Below are 9,336 nucleotides of genomic sequence, written 5' to 3'. Positions count from 1 at the left end.
ACAGACAGAGAGAGGAGAGACAGACAGAGAGAGGAGAGACAGACAGAGAGAGGAGAGACAGACAGAGAGGGTCATCAGAATCAGATTATTTTATTGATCCCTCAGGGAAGTTATTTAGTTACAGTTACAGTCAGACTCAGGGTAACAATAAGAGTCAATATGTGTATAAAGTATAAAGTAACATAGTTACAATAAGACATCAATATTACAAGTAACATAGCTACAATAAGACATAAATAATACATGTATAAAGTATAAAGTAACATAGTTACAATAAGACATAAATAATATATGTATAAAGTAACATAGTTACAATAAGACATAAATAATAAGTGTATAAAGTATAAAGTTACATAGTAACAATAAAACATGTATATAGTATAAAGTAACATAGTTACAATAGGACATCAATAAAACATGTATAAAGTATAAAGTAACATAGTTACAATAAGACATAAATAATAAGTGTATAAAGTATAAAGTTACATAGTAACAATAAAACATGTATAAAGTACAAAGTAACAGTTACAATAAGACATAAATAATACATGTATAAAGTATAAAGTAACATAGTTACAATAAGACATAAATAATATATGTATAAAGTTACATAGTTACAATAAGACATAAATAATAAGTGTATAAAGTATAAAGTTACATAGTAACAATAAAACATGTATAAAGTATAAAGTAACATAGTTACAATAGGACATAAATAAAACATGATAGTTTCAAACATTACTCCAGATTAAATTATTAAAGAATGGTTCCTCTCATGATGGATACAGTATTTATTTAAAATTATGTTGCAGTGCAGCACAAATATGAATAAGTACAGTATGAATATAAGTATCAGTGGGTAAATACCACCTTGGTAGCTGATAACCCCCCCAACCCCCAGACTTTCTTCTACTCGCCAACTCTGCAATATTTCATATTTAATACCATTGATAATACTGTGCAATATCATTACTCTCATTGTCTGATATCTATTACTCATTGAATATGATTACCACTATTGAACAATATTCAAATAATGTGCAATAATCCACACTGCATATCACACTTTATATACAAATTATAATTTTTTATATGTACATAGTATCTCAGAACTGTGCACCTTACCCCCCTTTTTTGCACTACTATTATATTCCATGTTGTTACATTTTCTACGTCCATGCACTGCTGGAGAAGGAGTTGCTTTTATTCTCGTTGTACATGTGTATAATGACAATAAAAGGCATCTATTCTAAATTATTGCACCGAGTAATTATGGTTTAAATTAAATTTGATGTGTAGATATGTGCTGTGACAGAGTACAGAGGAGGAATTATATATTAAACTGAGGCATATCACACATTTCAGCTGGCTGGGACTGATATTTTCTATTGGAATTGTTTATATTATTATATCTTAAGCTTTGTGATAAATGTTCTGCTGAATGTTTTAATGTTCATCTGTATGTTATCATCCCAGTCTGTGTGTGTGTGTGTGTGTGTGTGTGTGTGTGTGTCTCTCTCTGTGTGTGTGTGTGTGTGTGTGTGTGTGTGTGTGTGTGTGTGTGTGTGTGTGTGTTTCTGTGTGTGTGTGTGTCTGTGTGTATCTGAGAGGAAACATGTCCTTCAACATGGTAACCATAGCAACATGCTGCACACCGTTTAGAGGCTGTAAACTCGTTGAGAAGCGTTGAGACGGCAAGACTTAGAAACCGTCTACAAACTACAACACAGAAAAGATCCAACAAAAATATTTTCAAAATTATCAATATGCTTATTTTTTTTAAAGTAACTGCTGTAGTACAACAAGCAGGAAACAAGTTATAATTGAGGTAAGTTTGGAGACACTACCTGATTTAATCATTACATTAATAAATATTTTTGCATCTCTGTTCCGTGTTGTACTTTGTTAGCCTGGTGAGAGGGTCCTGATCTCTGAGCTCCAGTTCTCTCCTCCCAGATCAGTCTGGCATCTTGAGGTAGAAAACATTTGGAGCCGTTGGCCAAACGACCGACCAATCAGCGTTGGTTTTGAGGCGGGTTTAGGAGCGACCAATCAGCGTTGGTTTTGAGGCGGGTTTAGGAGCGACCAATCAGCGTTGGTTTTGAGGCGGGTTTAGGAGCGACCAATCAGCGTTGGTTTTGAGGCGGGTTTAGGAGCGACCCAAAGAGAAGCGACTGTTAGTCTAAACAACGTGGCAGCTTCCACAGGTGAGATAAGCGTAGCTATCGCAGCAACTTTTTAATCTGAATTAGAAAGTATTCCTTCATTAAAAGAAGAGCAGAAAATGGCACTGGAGACTTTTCTCGGAGGAAAAGATGTTTTTGCTTTTCTCCCGACTGGTTTCGGTAAGAGTTTGATATATCGTTGATCTGATTGGTTGATTTGGCCCGTCTATCACCAACATAGGTGGTGATGGACAGATGGTTTATCCAATCAGCTAACGAGTATTTTCGCCCCTTCCCAAAAGTTCTCCAACGGAAAGTTCCCAGATGGATACGCCGAGCAAATGAGACGCGATCCATCTGGAGGAGTCAGGTTAGTAGTTTGTAGATGTTCCCTAAGTCTTGCTGTCTCAACAGCAGATCTAAACAGAGCTGAATTAGCAGAACTTTTATGTATTTCTGTCACATCTACTGCAGTCAGATTCACTGTGTTCACTCAGAAGGAATCAATACATGGGTAGACACTTGGAATGACATCTCCAACACGTTAAGAGGCTAAAAACAAGTTTAAAACCTGCCCTGTTTCAGCCTGCTGGGTGCTAACCCTAGCAGGAGGATAACACGCTGTAGGCAGCACCCATTGGTTTAGTTTTTCTCACTACTGCCAGCACTCCACATTTACACACAACAGATCTACGTGTTGAAATCCACCGGGACTCTCCTTTAAACCGACCGTCCAACATATTGAACATCAGATCAGTGTTATTGTTGATGTTGGCTGAGGTTAGTTTCCTCTGCTGCTCTAACTCAGAGTTTTCTTTTAATCTGAAAGGAATAGAGAGTTTTTAAATGTCAGAAAGTTCTCCCAGCTGCTGCAGAGTGGAGCTCAGTGGATACACCTGTGTGTGTGTGTGTGTGTGTGTGTGTGTGTGTGTGTGTGTGTGTGTGTGTGTGTGTGTGTGTGTGTGTGTGTGTATGTGTGCGTGTGTGTGTGGACTGTATAACTTATTTAGCCTAAATTAGGTACATGTGTGTGTGTAAATGTTCTGCCTGTGACAACTGGCATTTAAAAGCATAAACATATATTGTTATATATTCACATCATGTTACACATTGTTGAACTTGTTGTGTTGATTAAATAAAGTTTTTAAAGAATGATTAGTGTTGGTTGTTTCCAGTCTTGATGTTACACACTCCCGTCACAAGATGGCGGCGGGCTCCTTTAAGCTCTGGTTTGGAGCCCGCCTAAAAACAAGGTGAAGAAGAGGAAGAGGAAGGGCCAGTCAGCTGGTAAACTTCACCAGTATGTACATATACAAATAGTCAATACCAAAGGTGCATATACAGAGAAAAATATATGTAGAAAATGAATTAAAAAGTAGAAAAGGAAAGTGTAGTACATATTAAATCAAATGTATCACCGGTACATGAGAAATGTTTCAAACACATTTCCAGTCATGAATATGAAGTCCAAGACTTTATATTCATGTAGAGTCTGGTCCTGGTCCTGGACTTTATATTCATAGAGTCTGGTCCTGGAGTTGGACTTTATATTCATGGAGCTGTGTACTCTAAGCACAATTACAATAAATATTTATCTATGTAAACTGAACTGTTGTCATTGCATGACGCTCTTTTTGTCGAACTAAACTCAACTGTAACTACCTCTGAAAGGACGTCACCTCACGGTAGAGCTGGGCCATATGGAGAAAATCCAATATCACAATATTTTTTACCAAATACCTCGATATCAATATTTACACAATGAGATTTTAGATAAATAATCATCAGTAATGTGGACATAATGTCTAAGTGGGGAAAAGACCAATCATAGAACAGCTAGATCACTTTACTGTAATACAGCCTTTAAAACCAGGAAGACACTTATACCATATCACGATATTATGATATCCAAAATCTAAGGGGATATCTAGTCTCATATCACGATAGCCATATAATATCCATATAATATCCATATATTGCCCAGCCCTAACAGAAAGAAGTTAACAAGACTGTAAACACACAGACACACACACACAGACGTTATATTCCCAGCTCTACCTCACCGTGTTCTCTACACTCACCTTTTTCCGGCTGAACTGTGACGACGCCAGACGTATCTGTCATGTGACCGGCTCAGTCGCCTGATTATCATATGAATGGTTTGGCAAGTTTTCATCTGATATCAAACAAATGTTTTGATGAACTCTTAACACAGTGACCTAGTAGTCGTTCATTTCATGTGTGTGTTGTGTGTGTGTGTGTGTGTGTGTGTGTGTGTGTGTGTGTGTGTGTGTGTGTGTTTATAGATAGATAGATTTATTTATTTGATTAGGACAATGCACATTAATCAACATTTCTGTAAATGCGCCAGTGTTGGCAGTCAGCTAATTTTCAACTGTAGTCCTAGTTGTGTGTGTGTGTGTGTGTGTGTGTGTGTGTGTGTGTGTGTGTGTGTGTGTGTGTGTGTGTGTGTGTGTGTGTGTGTGTGTGTGTTTATTCTGATGATGTGTGTCTCTTCCTGTCTCCACAGAGCCTTCATGTCTCCATCAGATCCCAGTTTGATTAAAAGTCGGAGTCCGAGTCCAGCTTCATCAGGGTCTGAACACATCCAGGAAGGAAACATGTCTTCAGGGTCAGAACCAAGGCAAAGAAGAGACAGCAAAGAACATCCTCCTGATATGTCTGAATTAAAGGACAAACTCAAACAACATGCAGCTTCATTCATCAGAGAGTTTGATAGCAGTGAAGACAGGATGAGACAGATAGTTAGAGAGTTTAGGGAGATCTCTGATGGAGTCAGAGAGACCCAGGAGGGACCAGGGACATGGGTCAGGCACTCGGCAACAGGAGGAATGGGACTCCAGGGCTTTGTAGGTCTGTTACGTTGGGGGGGCGAGTCTGTTAGGAGGGTTAGTAGGAGCAGCTGCTCTCCACTGATAACTCCTCTTGGGGGAGTTGTTGGATATTGTGTTCAGGGTGTTCCCTGTATAAAGTTTCCTTTGACTTGAACCCAGCTTGTGTCACAGTTAGTTTATATAAGCTGCTGCTGTGTGATTGGTTTCTCTCATCATGTGATTTCAGAGAAACTACTCCGAGTTGCTACTTAAAGCTGATAGGACAGACAGTTCTATGGTGGCCGACAGAGGCAAACTCCCTGCAACTTCAGAAAACACACGCAAATAGACAAAACACAAGTAAATTAAGGAAACAACTTCATTAATTTGACAACACATGTGCAGCATTCAGCAAACGCGCTGCATATACACCCAACACAACCAAATACAGAAACACACTGCATATACACACCCAACACAACCAAATACAGAAACACACTGCATATACACACACCATACAACCAAATACAGAAACACACTGCATATACACACACCACACAACCAAATACAGAAACACACTGCATATACACACACCACACAACCAAATACAGAAACACACTGCATATACACACCACACAACCAAATACAGAAACACACTGCATATACACACACCACAACCAAATACAAAACCAAACACACCACAACCAAATACAGAAACACACTGCATATACACACCACCAACAAATACAGAAACACACTGCATATACACACACCACACAACCAAATACAGAAACACACTATATACACACACCACAACCAAATACAGAAACACACTGCATATACACACACCACACAACCAAATACAGAAACACACTGCATATACACACACCACAACCAAATACAGAAACACACTGCATATACACACCACACAAATACAACACACTGCATATACACACACCACACAACCAAATACAGAAACACACTGCATATACACACACCAGAAACACACTGCATATACACACACCACACAACCAAATACAGAAACACACTGCATATACACACACCACACAACCAAATACAGAAACACACTGCATATACACACCACACACCACCAAAAAAACAACACACTGCATATACACACCACACAACCAAATACAGAAACACACTGCATATACACACACAACCAAATACAGAAACACACTGCATATACACACACCACACAACCAAATACAGAAACACACTGCATATACACACACCACCAAATACAGAAACACACTGCATATACACACACCACAACCAAATACAGAAACACACTGCATATACACACACCACACAACCAAATACAGAAACACACTGCATATACACACACCACAACCAAATACAGAAACACACTGCATACACACACCACAACCAAATACAGAAACACACTGCATATACACACACCACAACCAAATACAGAAACACACTGCATATACACACACCACACAACCAAATACAGAAACACACTGCATATACACACACCACACAACCAAATACAGAAACACACTGCATATACACACACCACAACCAAATACAGAAACACACTGCATATACACCCAACACAACCAAATACAGAAACACACACAACCAAATACAGAAACACATGCATATACACACACCACACAACCAAATACAGAAACACACTGCATATACACACACACAACCAAATACAGAAACACACTGCATATACACACCACACAAATACAGAAACACAAATACACAACACAACAATACAAAACACACTGCATATACACACACCACACATATACACACACCACAACCAAATACAGAAACACACTGCATATACACACACCACACAACCAAATACAGAAACGCTGCGAATACAAAAACGATGCAAAAAGAAAAGCACACAAACCCCGAAAACAAATGCAACAAAAGAACGCTGCATCCAGATTCCACAACAGAAGTTGTCCAGACCTCTAGAGGGAGCAGCTGAGGGAACAGCTGGGTTTATGACCCCACGGGGAGAGAGCACTCTGCCTTTTATTAGTCTTCTTATATACTGTCTATGGGTATGGCTGCATAGTAAAAAGAGAACTCCCGTCTCATGCCCTCCTGTCCATAGACTGTATATTAAATTCATATTATTATTATTATTAATAACATAATATAATATGTTAGTAATATACAGTCTATGCTCCCGTCTCAGCCGGGAGGCTGGTGCCGTGCTCGAGCTTTGACTTTTCAAAATAAAAGCTTGTGTCTGATCCGCTCTTCTTCCTTTGGTGTTTTGGATGTTTTTGCACTAAACCGTACGGCAATCATGCTAATAAATACAATAACTTTATCAGCAGATGTCTTACTTATAACACGATGGAGATAGCAAAGCAGTTTTGTGTTTATATGTGCAGGCGGGATTTATTCAGTTTGATAAATCCCACGGTAAATTGGCTGGTTTACTAAACAGGGGGGGACTATAGGCCTAACTATTGGTCTTATTTTGTTGTATAATCACAATATTACACTTGAGGAGACCTACACTTAAGTGATGCGCCTTCGGACCTGGAAATGAAACCCTCTCATGTAATGTGGCTTAAACCAACGTCAACGTTAAACACTGATGCAGTTTTAAATGTTTTATCACCACGAGTTTACAGACACGTATCAGCTGTGACCCGAGCCGAGACACAGACACCAACGAGAGAAAACATCTCACACAGACTAAATATTTACAGTCTATCATCTCACCGTTGCTCACCTCTCTCCCTCTCTCTCTCTCTGTCTCTCCCTTTCTCCCTTTCTCCCTCTCTGTCTCTGTCTCTCCCTCTCTCTCTCTCTCTCTTTGTGTCTCTCTCTCTCTCTCTCTCTCTCTCTCTCTCTCTCTCTCTCTCTCTCTCTCTCTCTCTCTCTCTCTCTCTCTCTCTCTCTCTCTCTCTCTCTCTCTCTCTCTCTCTCTCTCTCTCTCTCTCTCTCTCTCTCTCTCTCTCTCTCTCTCTCTCTCTCTCTGTCTCTCTCTCTCTCTCTCTCCCCGTGGGGTCATAAATCCAGCTTTTCCACTAGCTGCTCCCTCTAGAGGTCTGGACAACTTCTGTTGTGGAATCTGGATGCAGCGTTTTTTTGTTGCATTTGTTTTCTGGGTTTGTGTGCTTTTCGTTTTGCATTGTTTCATATTTGCAGTGTGTATTTGCAGTGTGTTTCTGTATTTGGTTGTGTTGTGTGTATATGCAGTGTGTTTCTGTATTTGGTTGTGTTGTGTGTATATGCAGTGTGTTTCTGTATTTGGTTGTGTTGAGTGTATATGCAGTGTGTTTCTGTATTTGGTTGTGTTGAGTGTATATGCAGTGTGTTTCTGTATTTGGTTGTGTTGTGTGTATATGCAGTGTGTTTCTGTATTTGGTTGTGTTGAGTGTATATGCAGTGTGTTTCTGTATTTGGTTGTGTTGTGTGTATATGCAGTGTGTTTCTGTATTTGGTTGTGTTGAGTGTATATGCAGTGTGTTTCTGTATTTGGTTGTGTTGTGTGTATTTGCAGTGTGTTTCTGTATTTGGTTGTGTTGAGTGTATATGCAGTGTGTTTCTGTATTTGGTTGTGTTGTGTGTATATGCAGTGTGTTTCTGTATTTGGTTGTGTTGAGTGTATATGCAGTGTGTTTCTGTATTTGGTTGTGTTGTGTGTATTTGCAGTGTGTTTCTGTATTTGGTTGTGTTGAGTGTATATGCAGTGTGTTTCTGTATTTGGTTGTGTTGTGTGTATTTGCAGTGTGTTTCTGTATTTGGTTGTGTTGTGTGTATTTGCAGTGTGTTTCTGTATTTGGTTGTGTTGTGTGTATTTGCAGTATGTTTCTGTATTTGGTTGTGTTGTGTGTATTTGCAGTGTGTTTCTGTATTTGGTTGTGTTGTGTGTATTTGCAGTGTGTTTCTGTATTTGGTTGTGTTGTGTGTATATGCAGTGTGTTTCTGTATTTGGTTGTGTTGTGTGTATATGCAGTGTGTTTCTGTATTTGGTTGTGTTGAGTGTATATGCAGTTCATTTGCTGAATGCTGCGCATATGTTGTAAAATTAATGAAGTTGTTTTCTTAATTTCTTGTGTTTTGTCTATTTGCGTGTGTTTTCTGAAGCTGCAGGGAGTTTGCCTCTGTCGGCCACCGTACATTTCGGCTTGGAAGAAAGACTTAAACTCAGCTAAGAGCGAGGCCTTGTTCTCTGCTAGCATGTCCGTTAGCATGGCTATTACGGTGCGTGACAACGAATCACCCTTCTTTGGGACGTCTTTTTTCAACTTGTTGGACATCCTGTCGTCATGGCGAGGTGCTGCCGAATATAGTTGAATAGAAGT

Source organism: Perca flavescens, chromosome 16 (genome assembly GCF_004354835.1).
Source record: "Perca flavescens isolate YP-PL-M2 chromosome 16, PFLA_1.0, whole genome shotgun sequence".
Classification (NCBI taxonomy): Eukaryota; Metazoa; Chordata; class Actinopteri; order Perciformes; family Percidae; genus Perca; species Perca flavescens.
This window is presented reverse-complemented; position numbering follows the sequence as displayed.